Genomic DNA, 25,679 nt, shown 5'->3' with positions numbered 1-25,679 from the left:
GATAAATTGCTTACCAAAAAATGTTATCACTGTGCATAGAAAACAAAGGATAAGAATCCTCAGGAGGGTTGAGACCATATGAGGTATTCAGGTGAAATGACCCAAAAGCATTTGGAGAGTATGGCTTAGTGCTACAAATATAAACCCTTCCAAATATTGCTAAAGACTGGCCACCGGTGATTCCTAATAAGGATAATTGTTGCTCACCTGAGATTGCTGATTAATCCAGATATAGTATATTCACTTGGGAACTTCTTTTGAAGGATTTATAGATATGCTTTTTTACAAAGAAAGCAACTATCTAATATAGATAATCTGCAGCCATGATTAAAGGGACACAATACATATTCATAAATAAATGCTGGTTTTGTACAAATAGGGTAATTATTAATCATAATGATTACACACATTTATATATATAACCAAATTGGACAGACATATAAATATATTTAAAGGATAAATATTATGTATTATAACACACCATAATCCTCATACATCCTTAAACCATATCTTGAAGATGAGTTTAGTAAAATATATATATATATATATATATATATATATATATATATATATATATATATATATATATCTATATATATATATATTATATAGTGTGTAGAAATCTTAGGGGAAATAAAATTGATATAAAGATTACAAAAAGGGTTTATAGCTAATCTGTTCATTTAAGCCTGGATATCTGTTAGCCTTTAGAGTAAAGATCCACCTGGACTTTTTTCGTAGTAATAGTTTGTCATAATTGCCACCACAACGGTTAGGTTGTACATGTTCTAATGCCATGAAGTGTGTCCCTACTGGATTACATTTTATATTAGATATATTACAAAATGAGGACCTACAGGGGAAAGTAGGTTAGAATTTTTAATGTCATAGATGTGTTTGTAAATTCTCTTTTTAAATGGACGAAAGGGCTTCCTTATATACAACGCCCCGCATTTCCAAGTGCTGCTCTTTGGCTTAGTAAAATGAAAATATTATTATTATTATTGGTTATGTATTTACACTGATTACATCTACTGCACACAAAGGTGCCGGTTTGTTGGTCAGTAGATGTTAAGGTTCTTGGTTTAGAATAGTGGTTATGGACTAACTTATTGTGAAACAAAGGAGCTCTTTTATAGGTAATTTTAGGTTTTTCATCTACATATTTTTGTACTTTATCACCCTGTGTAAATATGTGCCAATATTTAGACATAATTTGTTGTAGTTTATTGGACTGTTTAGTGTATGGTGTAATAGGACGAACCTTATTACTGTTTTTACTATTCTTAACCACCTTAGGATCAAATAGAAAATTGGTTCTATCTTGTGGTATTGCCTTGTTATAGGCCTTTTTTAGGCATTTTTTGAGTAACCCCTATTAGGTAAACTGCTTTTTAGTTCTTTAGCTTTTTTTAAAATTCTGTTTCATTAGAACATATTCTTTTTAGTCTAGGATATTGTCCATCTGGTATGTTATTAATTGTATGTTGAGGGTGTGCATTTTTAGCTGAAAGTATGGTCTCATATTTTATCGAAAAACAGGGTTTATGTTTTGTTTGTGTAAATTAAAACTAATTTGAATGTAATTTAAAAAAAATTTTGCATTTGATAAAAACCATGTTGGGTTTGACAAAAGCCATGAAATTAAAAAAATTTATTTTATAGGTCAACTGCATTTGGAGTGAAAGTGAAAGGTCATCCAAAACAGATATTTCATCTAATGGTACACAATGGACAGTTACAATAGTTCTTTATGTTTCATGGAGACTCCATCTGAATAGTTCATATTGATTTCTAATTACACATTGGAGTTGATATTGTGAAGAAGTAGAGACATAGGGGCCGGTTTATAAAGGCTTACCAAGTGTGGAGAAAAAAGACTATAAAGGCATGTTTTTTAAATACTTAGTAGTTAGCTGACAAATCCAAAACAGAAGCACCAAAAAAGAAAGGGGACTTTTTAGGCATATATTTATGCCTATATTGGCTGGCAGATGTTTTAAATCCTGGAACAGATCCATTTCAGGTTTGCTAGATGACCTAGGTTTTCCAATAATGGTTTATCTTGAATAATGAGTCTTGAAAAACTTTAATAAATTTGGCCCATACACTTTGTTCTAATTTGGTGATGCTATATTCACTGTCCATAAATGCTTGCAAAGGAAATAAAGAAAATCAAACAGGGTTTTTGTTTTTTAAATAGTGGATAACTGAATTAAACACAGATTCAGTTTATTCTGTAAAATAAGGGAATATTTGCTATTTCTCAAGTAAATCAGCACTGTTGTGTTATAATTATGTAAACTTATATTTGCCATTTGATGTACTTTTTATGCTTATCAAATTTCACAGCACACTAGAATTACTTTGGAACTTTAAGGGCTGCTGACATCTTTTGTGCATTTTGGAATGTTTTGTGATATATTTTGCAGAACACTTGGCATCTCACAGAACAATAAGTTTCCAGCTGCAACCATTGTGTCTGTAAGTACATAGAAAGTGGACTAATGCATATAGATATGTTTATGGCTAGGCACTACTTTCAGGCTAATTGAAAGCTAAAAAGTTACTGACAGGCAGAAATGTATTAAAAAAAATGTTTCCTTTCCTCTTTATCGTTTGCGACATCATGCATTTTCCCCAGCATAACTTATCCCTAAACAATGTGGCATGTGTCACTGTAGCACATATCAATAGAATACCCAATGAAACTTTTTTGTGGGAGGCAATTAAAGCAATTTATTTATCACAATGTAAGCGTTGTTTTGTGGAGGCTTTTTCCCTTTTACTATTTTTATGGGTACTTGTCAGATAACCTTCATTTACCAATTTTGGTAAGTCATGATGCCTAATATGACACCTTTTGGAAAGTTTTGCCCTACATTTCATTCAAAGACAGGCAAGTTTACCTAAAGCATGGGTTATCTTAGAATGTAAATAAAACACATATATCATATATTACCTATACTTTAAATGCTACAGCAAGTAATATGTGCACATTGCATATCTGACAGTGCTATATTGCATGATATAGCTGGTAAAATGTAAGGGATTTATATATTAAGTAGTGAATCTGACATTCACATTCAACATACTCTGGTGGACCATAAGTTAAAGCCGTGAAAAACACATGTACCTGGGTGGTTTCACCCCATAGAGTGTTTAGTGAATGTCAGATATACCACTTTATTGGGTTTTAAGCTTTTATTTCATAGGTAACAGTGTATTTGTTTTCTGTGGAAGAAATTAGTTCATGCAAATCCAAAAAGTGACATGGCTGTACATATAGTAAAAAATCTTGATGTCACATGACCATGAAAGCTATCATTCATGGAGTCATGAATTAGTGAGCGGTTATCAGCTCAAGGTCTTCACATGTTACATTTATTTTTGGTTACTGTTGTGTTTGCTTTGCTTTTGAAACATGTATCCTTTAAAGCCTCCATAAGTACATAGTTAGTATAAGGAGCTTCCTTTTTGTCTGTTACTAGTGGCACCAGGTACAGCCCCGTCCAGCTTTTTGGATCTGAGAGTAGCTGTACTACCTACGATTCTATAGGTTTGTAGTGGAAAAGGGTGAGACCTTTTCTCAGGCTTTAATTACTGTGTCTACAGAGATTCTCCCTATAGTTATCTTAATGGCCCCTGCCACCAAAACAGAAAATTAGAGGCAATCCAAATTTTTACAGCTGTCACCAGAACAAGAAATGAGGGAAAACCTTTCAATGGGGGCATGGCATTTGTTCTGTCAGCTATCTTAAATAAGAATTCTTCACACATTTCCTCTCTCCTTTCCTGTTGCTGCACAAACATATATCTCATTCTATCCAAAACTAAAGCTGCGTACACACCTCCAATTTTTATCATTGGAAATGAACGACGAACGAACGACGAACGACCGATTGGCCCAAAATCGTTCAGAAAAAAAGTAACCAACGACGCCGATGAACGAGGATAGTCGTTGGAAATAAACGACCGGACCGGCGGATCAGATTGGACGACGATCGTTGACCATCTATCGTGTGTACGGTCGTTCAGTGGTCGTGCATGTTCTGAGCATGCGCGATGAACAAACATTCGATCGATACAGGCTGCATTGTGTATATGAGTGTGTGTGTGTGTATATAATATATATATATTTATATATACATACACACATATATATAAATATATATTCATATATATATATATATATACACACACACACACACTCATATACACAATTCAGTGTATATATATATATATATATATATATATATATATAGTATTCACTTCCTGTGGTGCACGTCACTTCAAACAATCGCATCTATCGTGTGTACAATATCTTTGAACGATTGTATCGTTATCTGTATGTACAGGATCGGTGCTATACGATCGTTCGCAGATATCGTGCAGGATCGTTTGTCGTTCGTTTGCAAACGATAATAATTGGAAGTGTGTACGCAGCTTAAGACTAAGTACATACATAAAAAGTTGTTGAAAAAGAATGATTACCTGCACATAATTAGATAATTGTTCTTGAACAAAACAAACAGCAATCAAAAGATAAGGGTGAATCCCACTTAAAAGGATTGTCATCCTAGCAGATTATTTTGTGTGACGATTAGTTGGTATTGATTGTGTGTACAGTCTGGTAATGATTGGGTGTTAACCACCTAAGCGTTACACTGAGGTCTAGATTTCTGTACCAAAAGTGATCCACTGTTTTTCATGAAATTTTTTTTTAAATTGTAGACCTGTAACTTACAGAAATATGTCCGAACAGGGGTTCTAGTAGATAATATGAATATAGAAAATGTTTGAAACACACAATCATGTAAAAAAAAAAAAAATACTTTTAATAAAATTAAAGGAAAAACACAAAAATCAGCAATGTAAACAAATCATAAATACTGAAAATACTGAAAAAGCAATAACTCTGTATATTGTAAAGTACTATATTATTCTAAAACACCTCCCTAGTGTGGCAATTTTTAAAACTTTGATTGTGTATTTATTGGAGTCTGTTTTGAATTATTTTGTATTTGATTGGATACGGGAGTTTGTATCCAATCCAATACAAAATAAGAATTTGAATTTCCAAGTTATTTACTTTTATTTTATTTTTTTTTTATTTTCTTGTATTGGATTGGATGCTGGAGTTTGTATCCAATCCAATACAAAATGACAGTTTGAATTTACCAGGTATATACTTTGTAATTATTTGAATTATTTTGTATTGGATTGGATACGCAAGTTTGTATCCAATCAAATACAAAATATAAATTTGAATTTCCAAGTTATTTACTTTTATTTTTTTTTTTTTTATTTTTTGTATTGGATTGGATACGCAAGTTTGTATCCAATCCAATACAAAATGACAGTTTGAATTTATCAGTTATGTACTTTGTATTTATTTGAATCATTTTGTATTGGATTCAATACAGGAGTTTGTATTGAATCCAATACAAAATGAATGAATGAGTTTCAGTTTGAATTTCCCGCACACGCGCCGACGTCATCACGCACGCAGGGAGGAGCCATCCGTTTTTTTTTTTCTCCGCCGGACGGCTTCTCCCTGCAGAGATCATCCGGCGCTGGAACGAGGAGGACGTGGGACGATCAGCGGGACCAGGTAAGAAGCCATCCGGCATCTTGTGTTCCGCCGGCCGGCATCTTGTGATCCGCTGGCCCGGCGGATCACAAGATGCCGGCCGGCGGAACACAAGATGCCGGCCGGCTTCTTACCGGTCCCGCTGTCACCCGACGAAGGCACCCGACGCTGGAGAGATCGGCGGACGATGATCGATGGAGGACGACGCTGGATGAGCACAGGGGGACTAGGTAAGTAAGGATGTACAAAATCTCGGGCTTAACCATCCTTGCAATTTTTTTTTGCCCGAGCGAAGGTCGGGCTTAACTGCAAGGAGGTTAAAGTACATGTGTATATGGTATTATTATTATTACTATTATTATACAGTATTTATATAGCACCAACATATTACGCAGCACTGTACATTAAATAGGGGTTGCAAATGACGGACAGATGCAGACAGTAGTACAGGAGAAGGAGAGGACCCTGCCCAGAAGAGCTTACAATCTAAGAGGTGGGTTAGTGAGGGTTTTAGTGAGGAGTGAGGAGACAGAAGAAGATAGGAAAGTTTGAAAATTTGTAATCTGAGTGCTCTCTTAAATGAACAGAAAGTAGGAGCAAGATGAAAAAGGAGATGAAGACTACTACAGAAAGTTGGGGTAGCTCTAGAGAAGTCTTCTATCCATGCGTGTAATGAGCGAGGAGATCAGTAGTAGGTCATTGGAGGAGCGGAGAGAGCGGCAGGGGGAGTATTTTTCTATCAGGTCAGAAATGTAAGTGGGACAATAACTGTGGAGGGATTTGAAGGCAAAGCACAGGAGCTTGAGATTGATTCCAAGGTGAAATGAAAGCCAATGAAGAAAACTACAAAGAGATACCGCAGAAGAGGAGCGGTGGGAAAGATGAATCTAGACTGACTGAGTCTAGCTGCAGTGTTCATAATAGAGGAGAGAGTGGGGTTAGGAGAATACCAGAGAGAAGGAGGTTACAGTAGTGACACATGGCTGTACAAGCACACATTCTTTTATTCAGCTACTCAAATATGTAATTTCCTCCACCTCATTTCTGCAATCTCTTAATAATTGCATCTGCAGTCTGTACAGTTATCAGTCAAGGATCTATAAACAATCACATCACATCTCATTTGTTTTCAAAGACTTTTATCTATGTATGTACAAAGCCTTTAGAGGAAGTTTGGGCTTTATGTACAGTTTTAGAAAAATAAGGTTGTCTATACTAGTTTGATTTTAATAAAAGTGCAGTGGTGCCTTCATTAAAAGTTTCTAGATAGATAACTTAATAAACTGAAAGACACACAAGAGTACGTGTGAGTGTATGGAACTGATCTTGCTGTTGGTGGCTGTTTTACTGGCTATTACCGTAGCATATATATATATATATATATATATATATATATATATATATATATATATCACACATGTGCTATCCCCTATACTGTACTTATATTTATACTCCGCTTGGCTGCTGCAATGCTATCAATCAATTTTCAACTCTGCCGGAAACACTCAGCATTCAATTGGTGTTCGTACAATGCACCACCTCTGGCTATTTACTCTGCATTCTAGTCAAGTGTTGGTCTTGAACCTTGCGTTTCTCATTGCCTTTCCAGAAATAACCGTTAATACAGCCTTGAGATTGTGCTTTAATGCATAATATTCTACTCCTTTCCATAGCCTTGTATTTTTTTCACGCTGTTTGTATTTTTATTTCTGCTTATTAATTTAATTTTTTAAATATTTCACACTTGCAGTTTACCTCCACGTCTGATTATCTAGACAAGACTACATTAAAAGATTCTTTATGATCCCAAATACAAGCCTGATACAGTTTAAACAACTTTGTAATTTTACATATTTCTGTAAAATAGAAAGAACTTTAGATTTCAATTACTCCCTGCAAAAAATGGGTTCTGATACTGCTAATTGTGTGTGCTCAGGGAACTCTTCCGTGACCTCCTATTCCTATATTTATGTATGTATGAATCCTATGTATTCCTATATTTTACAAACGACCTTAGGCTTTCCAGTATCATGCTTTTTTTAAATGCAAGCTGCTATTATGATTTTACTATGTGGGTTGTACTGAGTGATTATACCTTTGTTACAAGTAAAGTGTAACAATAGTAACCCACCACTTATTTAGTCATCTTGATTGTCTTAATGTGATGTGTAAATAGGTACATGTCATACTTCAAATATTTCAGGTATAGTTACATTTATACATCAGTAGCTGTGATCATAAACATGGTATGAAACTATACAATACCAAAGCACCAGAGAATGCCCCCCCGCTTTTATTCAAACAACTTACGAAAAGTTTCAAAAAAAGTTTTTTTAAAAACAAAATAATCCATACCTCTCCCACTACCTACACCACCCCCACATTCTTATGTGTCATCTGCAGCATTGTATTAAAGAGCTAATATGGCTTCTGCATTGGAGACATATCAGATTCTATCAAATGTATGATTCTTCAATGCTTGCTGATGGCCCATAAGTTATTGCTGTGTTCTGCAGTGATGTAAGGGTCATGGTGTAGGGTGGATGCTGATGATTTTTCAGCTATGGCACTGGTAACTAAAGGCAACTGGCAGATACATATATGTTTTTTTTAATGTACATGAAATGTAATATGGTCAAAATTACCCATAAACAAAAATGCATATTAATATTTTGCAGGTATTTTAACAGTCCAACCCATGCTCATTTCCTAAAAAAGATTTACACATTATTAATCATCAAGTAAGAGCCAAAAATATTTTACATATTTAAACACATTTTCTGATGCCACATTCCAATATATTCAAACCAATCCTTTGAAGGCATCAATCCACTCGAACAATCTCAGCTATAAAATTCCAGCACATTTTACTGGTTCTTAATTTACAAAAAAATGTAATATAAAAAATCATTACATCATGAAATGGAAATGAGCATACAGTAGGGCCTAAAAGTTCTAAAAAAAAAATTAATGCATTTCGCAGACACTAAGACTGCTTCTTCAGGATTCACTTTAAGACACCTAAAAGTTTTTTAATAATAACAGAAACAATTAAACACATAGATTACAAACATGGTCTGTCAATAATTATCAAAAAATAAGAAAAAAAATACCCACAATAATTTTCCAAATAGATAGAGAGTCCTTCACTCTTTTTGTGGGAAGACAGCGGACAGGCTGGTCGCCAACTTATTTCTAATATTGGATGCATATCATCCAATGCTAGTCAATTAGTGGACAACTATCTAAGACCTTTTGTCTACTATTATTCTTGAATGATACCCTGATCTATTACAAATTATTGATAATCTGAACATCCCTGACAATGCATTATTAGTTACGATGTGATGGTTGGTTATTATTGGTCACTGCAATGTTTTTGTGACTTTTTGAGACCTATTGTATGGTCATGTCTATTTCATGATGTAAAGATTTTATGATAATTTAATTTAGATTGAGAACTAATAAAATTGGGTGGCATTTTATATGTGGGATTGTTTAAGTGGATTGATGCCTTTAAAGTCCCGTGGTTGTTTTTAAATAGGGATTGGTTTTATTAAACATCTAAAAAGAGGAACCAAACTAGGTTAATAAAAGCAATACATTACTGTCCATGGGGAACAGTGATTCATATACACAGTGGTATAAATAACAGCATCATCAATCCTGTCTGTCTGTTCTCAATTTTTTATTGTACAGTAGCAACCATTATACCATGTGACCTAAATGTGAATAATATTCAATTATTATATAGTATCATATTCAAGCTGTTTAAGTCCAATGTGTGGAGAAAAATTGGATAGATGTTATTTTACTGAATTTCAGACATTTCTCCACAAGATTCCTAGACCTAGATTGCACAAACAGGTAACAGCTATCAGTTAATATAATTACATCTATGAACTGACAGAATATTTACAATGTCATTTACTAGTGCACCTTTATTCACACACCTTTATCCCTATGCCACACCTCAGAGCCAAAGAGGACTGTTGGAAAAATGATGGGGGGGAAGAAATTACTAGTACCACCAATCACTAGTGTGGTATCATCTCCTGTATGATGACAAATAATCTTCTTCCCGCATTTCAACTCAACCCAAATGCAAGGAAGGTTACTGGGTGTAAGACGGAGGTCCAGAAGTAGGGAAAACCTCAGCAGATGCACTGATGTTGGTTTCCTCCAACAACCCTTGACTAGCGGCTTATGAACAGAAGAATAGAGGTCTTGTGATTGCTATTTAAATAGTTTTTTTTATCTAAATTGACTACATGAGATGTCGTTTAACTGTTTGATGTAATATCACCCAAAGAAACCTTCCAAGTTAATTTTTTTTTTCAGTAAAATATTTTTCCAAATTTCTAATTTACCCCTAATGATTGTTACGAATGAGGGTAAACCTAATTAGCCCAAAATTACTCCAAATTCCCCTTCCTGGATAATATTTTCTACGTATTTTTTTAAATTGTTACTATTTTCGTTTTTTATTCAGCTTGTATGATACATTTTTCAGTATGCCATAACAATAAAATGAACACCAGAAAAAAAAAGAAAATGTTTTTACATTTGCAAATAATTTAGCCATGCTTTATTCTTTAGTAATTTTAGTGTAATTTTTAACAGAACAAGCAATGGAATAAAAATAATACTTTCTATTCACACTACTTTTTGTAAAAAAAACTAACTATTTTGATGAAATCAAAAATAAAAATGCATTTTTATATTATTTTGACATTTTCTTTAAAGATTCAATAAACAATTTATTTTTTCAAAGCAATATTGCCCAAGAGAGTTATCAAACTATAAAAAAAAATGGTTTATAGTGGAAATGTAAAAAATGTTCTGGTCTATATAGCGAGTATATCGGTATGAGAGTGAAGTGGTTCATAACATTAGATGAGCCTGATCACCATTCAGTATGTTGAATTCACGTTAATTTAAAGCTTGCAAAACTAGCTGGATAGATTACATAATATTTATGGACTCTTTTTCATATTTACTTGCCAAAAAATGTTTTCTAGAAATGGTAAACTAAAATATATGCCATAGTACTATACATTCTTTTTAATGATTGTAAAGCAAAAAGGGGCAGACTCCTCTGAAATGTGGCTGCTATATGCCCTGTTGAGTCGGGAGTCCGGAAGGTGATTGGGTCAGAAAAGCACATCAGGTCATGGCATGGATGTTTTGAAGAGGCTTAAACAAAATCATAATAAGTACAGACAGCTCAGTACCACACGTGCAATGCACAAAGGTATATATAAAATATGTAAAAATTTGTAAAAATAAAATTATTCATATGCAGTATTTCAATCTTTAGGTCAATCAGCCAATACAAATAAATCACATTAAAAATCTTTAAGCATTTTTTGGAAACTTTTTTTGCATCTTAAGGAGCTTTTGAACGTTTTGAAAATTGAAGCGATTGATCGTGTACTGGTTTACTTTTATATAAAGAAGAAGTCCCAATACATTTTTTATTGTTTTTTATAATCGGCTTGTCATGATTTTTAAAGTATAGAGGTACCTTAAAAGTTCCTGTAAACAAAAACTTTTTCAGATGCAGAAAAGGTTTCCAAAAAATGTATAAACTTACGTATTAGGAATGTGGTACCACAAATTATAAAGAAATCTTCTTTGAGGTCAAATAAATAAAACAATAAATTCCCTAAAGGTTTCATGCTGTAGAAAGAAACTCAATTTTCAAAAATAAAAGTACCCTGGATCCACACTTCATATTCCTTCAACAGGGTGGCTACATGTTTACTAAAGTACATATATTATTTTCTTTCAGAGACTTACATGCAATAACTATTTACTTGATGCAAATTTAAATATAACTGAAAAAAAAACAAATGGTAAGATTTTTGTACAGGATGGAAAAGGTTTATCATTGAACAGATAGAACAGATTAAACAGTCAGAAAGATATGTTGGGCGAGGATTAAAAAAAAAAAAAAAAAAAAAAAAGGGCCTGCAATTTACATCAGCTGGATGCATCTTTTCATGTGATCAAAAGTAAGGAACAGCTGGCAAAATTTTATTCTGAAACTTTGTAACGTGTTGGCAAACCACATGTACCCCGGAGGAGATTGGTTGGCTGCAGGCATTAAGCCAATGGCTAAAGCTTGCCTGGGGATGCCCAATACATGTGTTACTTTTAAACAGCATTATAATTGTACGTGCATGCTACAGAACTCTATTAAAAACAGCAGGTGGGCTCCTGTGAATATAATGCACCTCTGCCACCAATAGGTCCAATGCACAGCTGGTTTTATATCTATGGTCATTTAGGAGACAGCACACCTATACAGCTGTCATCTCATTTACTGGTTTTTACAAAGCATCTCTGCCACCAAAATAATTCCAATGCACATCTGGTTTTATACCTATGATCATTTAGGAGACATCCCAGCTGTACAGATGTCTTCTCATTTTACTGTTTTTTCAAAATGCACCTCTGCCACCAATAATAAGTCCAAGGCACAGCTGGATTTTATGCAATGGTCATACAGGATACAGCACACCTGTTAAGATGTCTTCTCATTTTACTGTTTTTAAAATGCACCTCTGTCACTAAAATAAGTTCAATGCACGTCAGGTTTTACACTTATGGTCATTTAGGAGACATCACAGCTGTGCAGATAACTTCTCATTTTACAGGTTTTAAAACAATTATACCTTAGCTAAAACAGGTACTAACTGCCACAAATTGGCAAGAAAATTACTTAACTCTGATAATTATTTTGTAATTACACTATTGTCATTACAGCATTTCCAATTCCTGGCACTCTACAGCGTTCCAGAAAGAAAAATGAAAAAAATTGAGTTTTTTTATTAAAATATTATTCTTCTCTTTTAATGAAAAGACATCAATTACAAATCTGGAGCAATATATTTTTTGATAGAAAGACAGACATGTGTAGCAGTGTAAAATTACAGATTTAATAAATAGAGCAAATTTGAAAGACATTGTTCTCATGATTATACAACAATGTTGAAAGTGCAATGTACTGTAGCAAAGTCTGCATTTTAAGTAGACGGTTGCTGGTGCCATACATCTGCAAAATGACAAAAAATGACAGTTTACAAATGTGCTAGCAGCTGAAGGGTTTTATTTCAATTCAAATTCCTCTATACCAAGTTTCTATAACAGAAAAAGTTTCCAGATGTCAGACCAAGATTTATTAAATTTTACAGTGTTGAAATTTATCCTTTGAGTGATGTCATAATTAAAGATATTCTACAACAGGAACAACTGTTGAGTACAGTACACTGCATATTTCACTACTTTGGTACTGCAATAGCATTTCCTTCTATCAGCAAAAATGGCGCCTGGTCTAGGAGGATGTGGCTGGCTTGTATCAAGTGTTTGTGCTGGAATTGCCAGCTGTCAGTGACCAGATCCTGAGCATTTGTTTCCACCAAAGAATGCTCAATAAGGGATCTTGTAATGTGAGCACAGTGGTTCTGAATTATATGTACGGGTAATCCTTAAACATGACTTAATAAAAGAGATGGCTCCCGCAAGCTACTTGGCCATCTTGGTCCTAAAAATATGTTGGATGTTCTAAATAACATTTACGCTTATCACATCAGTGTTACTAAGAACGTGAAAATGGTATCATCACAATGATTTTGTCTCAGGGAGAAGTATTAACCTCCTGGATGATTCATTTCTTTCCAGATTTATATGTCTAAAAGCAGTACATTGGTTTTCATGAAAATTTATTTTACAGTATAATTTAATAGTATGAGTATAATAAAGTTTGAAACACATAATCATGTCAAAATAATAAATTTAAAAAAATGATTTTTTTTAAATATTTTTTTTTAATTAAAAAAAAAAAAAAAAATATTATACTTATACTATTATATTATACCGTAAAATAAATGTTCATGAAAGACAATGTATTGCTTTTTCACATATAAATCTACTGTATTGCATTCAATTAAGGTTTTCCATAGGTTTAGCTACCCCGAATGTGACGCGGGGTTACCGCTTCCAGCATCTTTTTTTTTACCACGAGTCACACTCGGGGTTACTGCTCCGCAGGTTAAATCAGAACATCCACTTACCCAAATCTGTCTTGAGTTATGGCTATAAGGTTTTAGTTGTCAGGAAGAAGCTGTATGCCTATCATTGGAAGGATCTGATTCTGGTGATCAATACATTTATTGGAATCTTTGCTGGCTTCAAATAACCAATCATATCCAAGTAATTCTGAAAAAAGGGTTTTTCCTTGCAAGTGATCAGACCTTCATCTCATTTACTAAGATAAGTAAAATATCCAATGCAATCACATAATGTTAACAGCCCAAAATACTCTTGATACATTAGATTAAAATCAATCTGGAATTATATTAAATCATGTTTGTCAGTTTAGATGCAAACAGTGTTTGTGTAGCCAAAACATTTGTTTTGTTTTGTCTTTTTGGTATTATTGGAAATAATTCATGGATTTACCAGAAAATAGGCGATATGCCACCTCCTAACCTTCACACTAATGGTGACTGTTTCAAATTGCAGTATTGTTAGATAACCAATATGTTTATTTTCCATGCTATGAGCTGTGAACTTTTCATTCTTACCTACATTGTAAAACATGAACACCTGTTGGATTGTTTTCTTTACCCATGACTACATTTCTTGGCTGTGTATCACTGTTGTAACTACTGTTGTCTACTACTACCCTTGTTTATGTGTATGTTATATACTTTTTTCCGTTCCTTTTTTTATTGTTATATTGTTGTAATATGTAAATATGAAAATAAAGAATGTTATATAAGTATATATATAATGTCCTGGAAATATAACCAAGTATGTGGGAAAGATGAATTTATACAAATTTAAGTCATATCCACTCCTAGACTTCTGTCACCAGAACAAGCGTCCCCATTGGAAAATACCCTCTCCTTTTGTCCTGGTAACAGCTGAAAACATTGGATTTCCCAATTGCCTTAATGACAATAGTAATCGGAACAATCAGAGTAAACATCCCCTGTAGGGAATTGGACCTTACTAAAAACGTAATGATTCTATTAATTTTGTACTTGTTTTGGCAATGGTGAGGCTTTCTGATTATTCTACTGGAGAGCCACCAAGAAGTTAATAATTTTAGCAAGTTAAATACAAAAACATGGATTAGTGAATGCACATATTGTGGGTTTACAGGTGGATTTGTGTAAACTGGCTGGTCTGTGCCCTTGTGAACATCGTGTGTCCTCCTTCCCACACTAGGTTGGGGTGGGAGTGAGCTGATACTGACATTTCTGGATATGCGTAAAGAAATATCAGCTTCTCGTTGCCTGACTCTTCCCTGGTAGATGATATGGAAATGGGCATTCCCTGGGGTAAACCAAATCATGTGTTCTTGGTTCTGGAACTGTTTTGGGCCATTGTGTGTATCTAATAAAGACTCGTACTAAATTTTAATCTTTTAATTAGAGTGTTTTGTGTCATTCTTTACTATTCCTGACTCTTGTAGTCCTATACATACTTCAGTAAGTAATGTATGTCAAGAACTAGGTGGTGCAAAGACAATATAAATATCCATACTTATGGAAAATTAGGCACAAGATAACAAGGAATTAAAGCTTAACTATGAGCTTATTCAAGAAAGATAGCATGGGATCTATGAAAGGGTAAGTATATCAGGTGTAAATGACACCCTGCTTTTACAGTCTTTCCTTCATACTAAGTGACATTTATGACTTTTAAAAACACAGAATTGAACTTTAAGGCATCAATATAACACTGTGTCAATTTAGTATGCCTTATGCAATATTTAGCATACATTTAATACCAATGCAGGTTGATGTATTAAGCCTATAGAGTTCTAGGGTGTCCCTGATAAAGTAAGGAAAAAAGCACCATAAATTATAAAATTTTGTTTTTCATACTTTGTCCTCATTGTCTTGTGTCTGTCTTGAAAACAATATTTTATTCTCAGAGGAATCAGAAAACAATGTAATACTCTCTAAAAGCTAGGATAAAAATAAACAGTATGTTCATATATATTTTTACAGCTAGCCAGTAAAGGTATTATATCTAGGAACTTCGTCTTTGACAAAATACTTTCATCTTACTGCTTGCTGAGACAATAGAAAGTAATTTTTTTGCCTTCCTGCCCATTGAAATATCCTGCCTGATAGAAGGTAAAAGAATCATTCCTTGAAGGTTGCCACTGCTGATTCTTAGGGTCATTTTGGATCTGTGTATCTGCATTTTGCTGCAGACTAAATAGCCACAATAACAACCTTGTCTATTCGAATTAATGGGAGAGGTTGTAAACTATTCTATGCATATAGTTTGGCATTGAAGTAACAAATTCCAGCATGGTAGCCAAAAAGTCTTTTTTTGCCATTCGGTTGTTCTATGATGTCCCTACCATGATGGCTCACTAAATGACATTGGGGGATGGCTGACCGGTGAGATATTAATAAATGTTTCTAGCAAGTGCACATAACTTAAGTATGCAGACAACCAGGCAATTAGCATAAGAAGGTTTATTTAATGAGACATCTCCTTTAATGAGATAACTCTTGAATGAGAAATATGTCCCACATTCACTTGGAAGTTGACCTTCTGTGCTATTTTTATGTTTATAAACATGGTACACAGTAAAGAAGCAATATCAGAAATAGGAACAGGCCAAGGATCAGGACAAGGCAGCATGTTAATGTAGTCATGAACAGCAGAAGTTGCTAACCAAAGAGACATCCAAGTGCATTCAAACCTGATGTCAGTTAAGCACGGACCTAACACATCCCAATTACAGCTTTCCAGAAGGAAGAGGTATGGACAGGTATCACTGTCAGAAGGATGATGTCCTACCCAAAGTAATGATCAATAATTTATCCTTAGGTCAATTGCACAGACAAACTTGAACACGGTGATAATGTTGGATACTTGTTTGAAAAGTAATTTTCTGCTTATTAACAAAATGTACATAATTCTAATGCTCAAACCCCATGCAGATGTCAGATTACTGTCGCTTTGTGATCCTTTCCGGTGAGAAATGAACAAATGAGAGATGTACACATAACACTATTCTGTTCTATGGACAGGGCTGGAGGGAAGATGAGCGAGTGTGCCCCATTGTACTTTCCTATGGTGGTTGTTCGGGATCAGTTGTTCATCAGAAGCCAGTATGAACGGCTGGTGGGGCGCTGTACACACTCCTGATTTTTGCTCAAGGCGAGCATGACGTTTCATCTCGGGTGTCAATCATCTGACGTGTGTACTAATTCTAATGCTGAATTCTGTCCTGAATATTTAAAATAAAGACTCCACAGCAAAATGTTAAAAATTATTGTGTTCATGGGGATTACGTGAGCTTCCCTTTCACCAATAAAGCTAGGGCACCCAACTGATGGAGATGCAAACTGATTTACAATATATAGAAACCATCTGCTATAAAGAATTTGGCACACAGGTGTAGCAAATGTAAATAATAAATCTTTAATGTATTTATAATATCTGCAATGTACATATCAATGTGTTTATAAAATATTCTAAAATATTTTATTTTTTTGGCATTTTCATTGGCAAACCAATGTACTTTAAACAACCTTTAATGTCAGTAAAAATGTAGTAGGATTTTCAGGATTTCTTTAGAACATATTGTATGCATTACATGTCCTATAGTAAGTGAAAAAAATACGGAGATGACAATTTTCTAGCATTGTAGTAATGTACTTTCTCTGGAAATAAATATTTTGTTCAGCATCTGTTGCAGTTTTTGATTGTTCTCAAAACAAACCACTATAATTTTGCACCACCAGGGACCAAAAGGAAAGAGTTCCGGTAACATAATAATTTTTCTTTTCCTTTTGCAGCTGCTGGAGTATGCTTTTTAATAGGACAACATTTGGTTCAGGTTTTCTTTACCACTCGCTGGAGACAAGCCCATGAAAATAAAATTAAATAAAGCAAAAAGTATAATGGTTTTAGATAGTGGCTAGGTTATTTTCAATATGAATTATTGCTGATTCTTATATAGTATGTGCTTGCTTGCAAAATAACTTCATGAATATGTAGCACAGCACTTTATTAAAATATACATTTTACAATGTAAAATTTATATTTTTCTAATGCAAATGATAAAAGTAATAATGAAAATGTACATAATCAAAAGAAATATGCAAATGTGTTGAAATGAAGATCAAGCAACCAACAACAGATATCTTTCAGTAGTGACCAGTCCAACAGGCAGAATCCACCCATCCAAAATATTTTTACTATTATAAAAAAAAAAAAAAAAGCTTGTGCCACCCTCCCAACAGATACCTGCTTTGTCCAAATAGTGTAAAGATATTTCTGTTGCAATGTAGTATGAAGCCTCATCGCAGAGCAGACTGTATGCTTGTTGAGAACTGGAACCCAGGAGGTCTTATTAGCCTTGATAACAATTGATTGTTTCAATGTGGATTTACATTAAGCATTTATAGAGTTAAGGAGAGCGATTAGAGTCTGACTCTTATATAAAGAATTGATTTGAATACTAGCCTCCAGCTCTGATGGTGTCTCTTTTAGACGGAACGCATAAGGTGGAACATAGGTGAAGTTACTCACTTGACACACCATTGGAGTCAATGCTCTCTATAGAAGTTGTATGACAGCTTTTATGGATATCAGTTTTTAGAAGTTCTAATGTTTCAGGAGATCTTATAATATTTTATATTATAAGATCATATATTTGTATTCTGTCACATTTCTTCAGATTTATATTAAATACGTTTTATATTGCCATTAAACTGGTTACCGATTGGAGCAACACTGTTATGGATCTATATTCTACCATTCGCTGTGGTGGGATTCTTTACTGCAAAAGAATATGTTTATTATTGGGTCTTCCTAGCTAGTGGATCTGGCGATTTTATTTATTTACACTTTCTTGACTTAACCCAGTTCCTGTAGGAAACATCAGCTACAATGTAATAATCTTGCACATTCTACATCACATAAATAAGGTTTGAATGAATTTTATCATTGGGCCAGTGAGTGTATCTTCCATAATTTATTTAGCTATGGATTCTGAAATATATTTAGGACTTTCTTCTGGAGACTTAATGTGGAGCTGAACTGAAGAATTGGAAATCCCACTTACCTTTTATTCCGCAGATCCCTCAATCTCGCTGGAGCTTTCCTCGATTGGGTCCCTCGCTGTCCTGGAACTCTCCTTTGGGTGCTGCCATCTTCAGCTGTCTTCTTCTTTAGGATATGTCACCTGATCTCCCTGTGCAGGTTTGCACTTAAAAAAATAATTTTTACTTTATTTAAAAGTGTTGCCTACCCTTTTATGTGAAGTAAAAACTTTGAGTTTAGGTCTACTTTAAACCGTATATTGTTTGAAGATTGTGGATACTAAGGATAGACATCTTTTAACTTTTCAGTTGCCAGCGCCACTATTTTGAACATTTAAGGACTATTTAAGGAGGAAATTAACTCTTACAGTGTGTAGTTTGGGTATTAGGTCAAGAATATACTTTGTATTTATTCATGGGAGCTTGAATTATCATTAAAAAAAGCATCATGCATACCCCTTTCAAAACATTGCCATACAAACTCTTGCATGCTTTTGCGTTGGAGTTACATCATCCTGGCCCAGCCAATCAAGATGGCTGAAGATCTCTGTAGCAGGAAGAAGAGAAGGAAGATGGAAGTGCCCTGCAATGGACTGCAAATAGTAGAATCATACAGGTTTAGTTCCGCTTTAAAAAGAATAGGGACCAGCCAACTTATCCACCTTATGTGTAAGAACATATAGTTTAGTTATCTGGCTGATATTTGTGTCCCTGCTGGAGAGATTCTTCTCATGTCCTGTCCCAGAAAAAACACCCTAGGGGAGACCCCCAGAAAAAACACCATAGAGAAGACCCAGAAAGCTGGTCAATGGTTCCAAGTCTTTCCCACTCTATGCAGAAAAAATGGGATGATATCCTATCTGAAAATCCCATTAGAAGAAAATATCTCCTGTAAATGTTGCGTTTTGTTTTGTCCAGATTGTATGTACCGTAATATACTTACTCAGTTCATGATCCGCAGCAGCCAACACCCCAGACTTCCGCTCTCCTGCTTTGAAATGTGCGTGGGTCCTCAATGTGATGGCTAAATGCGTACAAGTCTCCCCATTCAAAACCTCTAGTGCTCTGTGATGTGCTGGGGAAAGGAAAATCCTGGTGATGCTTGAGCTGTCATCAGGGTTTACCTTTCCTCAGCTAATCACAGAGCACAGAGGTGATGAATGGGGGAAATTTGTCCCCATTCAACCTCTAGTGCCCGGGGATCCCACACTGACAGGAGGATTCCCATGGTTGTGCAACCCTGTCATTGTGGGATAACCTTTAAAAAAATAAAAGTTAGTTACACATTTTTTTAAACAAATTTTTGCCGTCGAATCCTTTTTCAGGTCTATCTGAGATCGAACAGCCATATTCAGGTCGAGGACAACCCGAACACGAACACTAATTATATCCTGCATGTGCAGGAGAAGGATGGACACCTTCATTAGATTTTCTGCGCCCAATAAAAAGATGAGCTTCTTAAACACCCTACTGGTGTTACGATTGATCCCACTGAGATGTACATGCCGAAAACTACACCTAGGCTCTGGTAATGAAGTCAGCTAATGTTTTTCTGAAATTCTTTTCTGTCACTTTTCCCATATTCATCAGTGATTCATTAACTGAATCAAGAAAGGAGACTCACAGTTACAGTGATAGTACAAAAATCTATTTTACCTGTCTCTAGTTAGAGCAAATGAATTATGAGTATAATATGTTTCAAGTAGGAACAGTACAATCCCTATGTGCTATAAAACATAAATGTGAAATGTGAATATATGAATGTAAAAACAATTACCTAGCTAATCAAATCCTATCCTGACATGACATAAAAATTGGTGCATATGTATGCATGCTAATTTTTTCTTCTTTCCTGTGAATATCTTAAGATACATCTTTAGATTGCTCTCAAGATCCCCGACTGCTGACTTTAAATGTATTTCAATGAGGGAAATCAATTATATCTCAGAAAGCTGTATAATTTTCCTATTCCTAAAAACAGAAGAAATATGCATCCCAGTCTGAAATATACAGCTTCAGATTGTTTTGCCTCTGCATGAATGGACAGCATTTGCAAACAGTATTCTTGGTATTAAAAGGTTCTTCACATATTTCTGGCCAATAGAAAACGTAAAGAAAAATCTATAAGCACAAAAAGAAGGATCAGGAAGAAAATTAAAGTATGTGCTAAATGGAAGTAAATCTTTGTTCCAATATTAAATTGTATGAATTATCACTCACCAAATTTTTCTTTGAATAACTTCTTTGAATAAACATAAAACAGCAGTAATTTTAAGAACACCAAACAGGGCACATTTTTCAACTTTAATATCACCAAGTACAAAAAAGTAAACAGTAGATACAGCGACTAGATCACATTAGGTCTATCATTGCTACACCCCTTCATTTTGTTCAAAGAAAAAGGAGTACTCTTTATTTCCCTTTGCTTTTCTAGTATCTTCTCTTGAAAACTCTGATAGGCTTATAGGGAATTTCTTTTGGTTTCTTACATGTTTTTTTTTTACTTTCAAATGTTATATGACATTAATACTATTGTTACATAAAATTTATATAGTGATGGGATATTATGCAGCACTTTACAAGTCCATAGTCATCGTACCTCAGTTATATGTCATTACCACAGTCTAAAGCTGCGTACACACGTTAGATTTTTTTCGCCCGATAATCGGCATCGGCCAGATATCGGGCGAGAATCTGGCGTGTGTACAGTCGGCGTCGTTCATCGTCCGTGGATCCGTCCAGGCCGATCCTAATGCAAGGGAATTGCATTAGGAATCCCCCTCCCCTCTCCACAGAGCAGAACATTTTACAAAATAAAAGGGTCAGGCAGGTGGCTCCTGCAGAAAGGGATAGGCAGTATTCATTCTGCGGGAAAGTCTTATCTGCCTGATGTGAAAATGCCAAGCTTCGCATGCGCAGCATCAGCCCTGGTTGCTAGGGAAACCTGTCAATTCTGTCTTCCATACGTCCAATCAAGATAGACAAAGATCATTGCTGAGCAGAAGAAGAAAGGAAGATAGCTGTGCCGTGCTTGGGATAGGCAAGTCCTGCTGCTTTAGTTCCACTAAGTACAATTAGGTTTTCATGTGTCTTCATTACCAACTTCCACATGCATCACTACTCTCATACATTCCTTTCCAGAACTATATGGAATGACACGGTCTAGCTCTGGTGATTTAAAGGTAAAAGTGCTCACGTTGAGCCCCTTACAATTTAGGATCCTATGTGCACAAGGTCTTGCTTTTTCTCCAGATTATTAATATGTTATTATAGCACCAACATATTACACAACAAGTTACATTAACACCACGATGCATTATTGCAAACAAATGTGGAATTTACCAATCCTGAGCACTTACTAGCAAATGTTGGACACCTGGAGGAGGTAAGAAGCATTTATTGCCACCTACCATCTGGGAAAAAAAAATAAAAAGGTAAAAATTTTGCTGGAGTGCTTACTATTTTTGTAAGAAGTTTTAAGTAGTAAAACCACTTACAACTGCTAGGAAAAAGGTATAATGTGAACTAGAACTTGGGCTATGTTCAGTGGTGAGTTTGTGGTGTGGTTACAACTTCCTCACGCCAGGACGGCCGCTGCCAACTGAAAGTGAATGGGGGCAGAAGTGAGCAGTTTAGTACCACAGTCACCCGCCATCAAATATGCAAAGCAGCTGGCAAGGTGTCAGCCATCTGAAGCAGCAGGGGATCTCTTGCTTGCAATGCAGGTCTAAATCCTATTATATATACACAGCAAACCTACAACCTGGTACACCAGGATTCTGCTGGGGGCAACAAATAGGTAATGACCGGAACTCCAGCAAGCTTTCTGTAGAAGCCACAGCTTGTCAGTTCTGTTGCAGGGGTTCAGAAAATACAAATTTATAAAACAGATCATTGGAGCACAGCTGGCAGGCTGCATAGACTCTCCATCGGAGAGACTAAAGGAGTGAATGATGATAAGTTAGGCAGGGACATCAATTTGCTTTCTACACAATGATCTGTTCAGGGATTTCAGGTTTAAAATTGGGCAGTTTATCCTCAAGAACTTTTTTTTACAACGAAACCTTGTCCAACTGTCTCCTCTAGAATTTAAATAACAATTCTTTGAACCACCAACTCTAATAGGAACCTTCAATATGAACCAAACTGACTGCGAGCTGTTTAGGAGGTATACATACAAATATAATATATATATATATATATATATATATATATATATATATATATATATATATATATATATATATATATATATATATATATAAAATTTAATATAATATTAAAAAATAATAATATTAAAATAATAATATAATATTCTGATTCTGTTTTAGCTACATTTTCATTAGTTTCTTAAAAAATTGTAATTCAGATCCACATCTGTATCTAAGCAAACTGATTGGTGACACTTTTCAAAATGATTGTTGTCATGGTTCTAAAAAATACTTCTAGTAGTTCTCACCCTTAGCCTTTAAAACTTTTTAAATCATTTGGGCTGGGTCAACACAAACGTTTATAAAAACACATGTAAAAGTTCCTACTGTGTTTTTTGTTTGCCTTCAAAACACTGGAAAATGAAAATGCCGTGTTTTCCCACGTTTACATCTTAAGTGCTTAAAAACCCCCTACTGAAATCAATGGCAGCGTTTACCCACGTCTTCCTGCTATAACCCAGCGTCTTCATTTTTTAAACGTTGCAAGTAATGTTATAGATAACGCTCATACAACGTGCCTGAAGGAAACGTCCTGGTGTAGAATAGCCCAATGGAATGGATGGGAATTCAAACGTGGAGGAAACCCACGCAGACACGGGGAGAACCTGCAAACTCCATGCAGATAGTGTCCTGGCTGGGATTCGAACCTAGGACCTAGCGCTGCAAAGGCCAGAGTGCTAACCCCTGAGCCACCGTGCTGCCCTTTCCAACGACAAAAATTGCACATGTGTACGCAGCTTAAGGTGAAATTTCTTGGAGGGGCAGCCAATTAACCTAATTGCATGTTTTTGGAATGTGGGCAGGAAACTTGAGTACCCCGAGGTAACCCACGCAAACACGGGGAGAACCTGCAAACTCCATGCAGATAATGTCCTGGCCGAGATTTAAACCTAGGACCCAACTCTGCATAGGTCAGAGTGCCAACCACAAAGCCACCATGCTATCTGACATTAGCAACTATTAATAAAGCTTTGGGTTTATATATGCACATGGAAATTGTAGGGCCTCTTATTTTTTTCAATCTATTTCACATTTCTAAAACACAAAGAAAGGTAATACTTTTCTGACCAATAGCATCTTGTAAAGTTGCCTATTTCACCAAACAAGTCAAAATAAATTATTAAGTCATAGAGAACTCAGAATAAGCTCAAAAAGAACTGAACTGTAACCCAAAAGGAACTCTCAAATGCATTTCAAATACAGACCAACTACACTAGTGAACACAAACCCTTTTGTAGGTGTGCCCCTGCCATACAGAGGTGGACTAAATTTGTAATATTTTGGAAAAGAACTAGTATGGTTCTATGCAAAGCAATTCATAAACAGCCATATTCTGAAGGTGATGTACTAACAAAGGTGAAAATCATCACAATAAAGTGTGAGACTTCACTTTATGTGTAACAAAAATTTCATTTATACATCATAATGCATAGGTAACTTAAGTGAATTATTACCTTGTGTTACCATCTCAACTTCTTTAGCATATCACCCATGAGTTGTCAGCATTGCCTAAAAAGGGAAATAAAGATAAAGAAGTTCAGTTTTTCAAATGACAGGCTCTGAAAGCCTGTTTACTGCCACCATTCTGGAAGCAGTGGACATACTGCAGAGATTACACTGCTATATTTGAGGTTGTATATGTGGGATGAGGTAAATACAATTGTGAAAGACAATTTTGTAATTTCTAGAATATATATATTGTGGGAATTAGCTTGATAAATGGTAGGCAACTAGCAGGACTGGATGCCAAATCAGGGTTTTATTGCAAAAAAACAACAACAAAAACAATCCCAAGAGGAAGGCTTAACATCAGCCAGGTTAAACATCAAACACACAAGCACTTATCTTCAGCTGTCCCGTGTCTATAACAGTTCATTTTCAAATATGCAGAAAAACTAGGGTCACCTTGTTTGTAGAGTCTTGTCTCTCTCTCTTTCTTTTTGTGGAACACTGTGGAACTGCGTGCTCTCAAGCCCTCTCCATTAGGGTCTCTTCCTCACACAGAGCACATGTCTATGTCTCCAGATCTGTCTGTGTCTCCAGATCTGCCTGTGTCTCCAGCACATCACATCCACAGAGCACCTCTCTGTGTCTCCAGCACCTCACATTCCCTAACTGAGCTCCTGGCTCTGTGTTATATCTCCACCCTCAATGCTTCCTCATCAATTATCTTCCAGGTGAGAGTCTTCCACCTGCTACTTCCCACAGGATAGGAATCCTGTGCAAATATCTCTACTCTAGTACCTTCCTGCTGGTTGCCTACAATAGGGCAGGGATCAGCAGCTTGCTTCCTGGTGCAGAATGCCGGCTGTTACTTTCAGTTTCACTCTGCACTGCAGCCAGGAGCTGACATGTGCTGCAGCCAGCATCAAGGAGACACACACAGGATCAAATATCGGGGGATGTCTTATTCACGGGTGAGTGTCTTATTTTAATTATTTTTTCAAAAATCGGGGGTGGCTTATTTAATGGGGATGTCTTAAAATCGGGGAAACACGGTACATAGCATCGTATAATGTTTTACGTTCACTCTTTTTTAACTTAATGAGAACTTTGTTGGTCATTTCATTACTTGTCAGTTTAAGTTTTAACCTTTGTATTGTCTAAGTTAAATGGGTATGAATTAAAGTGTTACTCCAAAATTAGGGGAAATAACACCTTTGACAGATGCCCCAAACCAGGACTCCCTTTCTGGTACAAATTACATGTTCTATTTGCCTCACTTTCTCTTCTAATTATTCAGGACCAATATTGATGATGTAGCTCCTTCATAGGAAACAAAACACA

The 25,679-nt window shown here is 35.3% G+C and overlaps 1 long non-coding RNA gene across 1 annotated transcript in view; it reads right to left on the bottom strand.

Annotated features, from left to right (window-relative positions):
• Positions 1 to 24,891, bottom strand: part of LOC140332573 (uncharacterized) — an 81,982-nt gene extending 57,091 nt beyond the window's left edge. The window contains exons 1-2 of the long non-coding RNA XR_011921178.1: positions 24,798 to 24,891; positions 24,347 to 24,401 (exon numbers count right to left, since the gene is read on the bottom strand). This is a non-coding gene — a long non-coding RNA (uncharacterized lncRNA). The remainder of the gene's footprint in view (positions 1 to 24,346; positions 24,402 to 24,797) is intronic.
• Between the last annotated feature and the right edge of the window lie 788 nt (positions 24,892 to 25,679).

This window comes from Pyxicephalus adspersus, chromosome 6 (assembly GCF_032062135.1).
Source record: "Pyxicephalus adspersus chromosome 6, UCB_Pads_2.0, whole genome shotgun sequence".
In the NCBI taxonomy this organism is placed as follows: domain Eukaryota; kingdom Metazoa; phylum Chordata; class Amphibia; order Anura; family Pyxicephalidae; genus Pyxicephalus; species Pyxicephalus adspersus.
The sequence above is the reverse complement of the archived record's forward strand: the minus strand, read 5'-3'. Positions and strand labels throughout refer to the sequence as shown.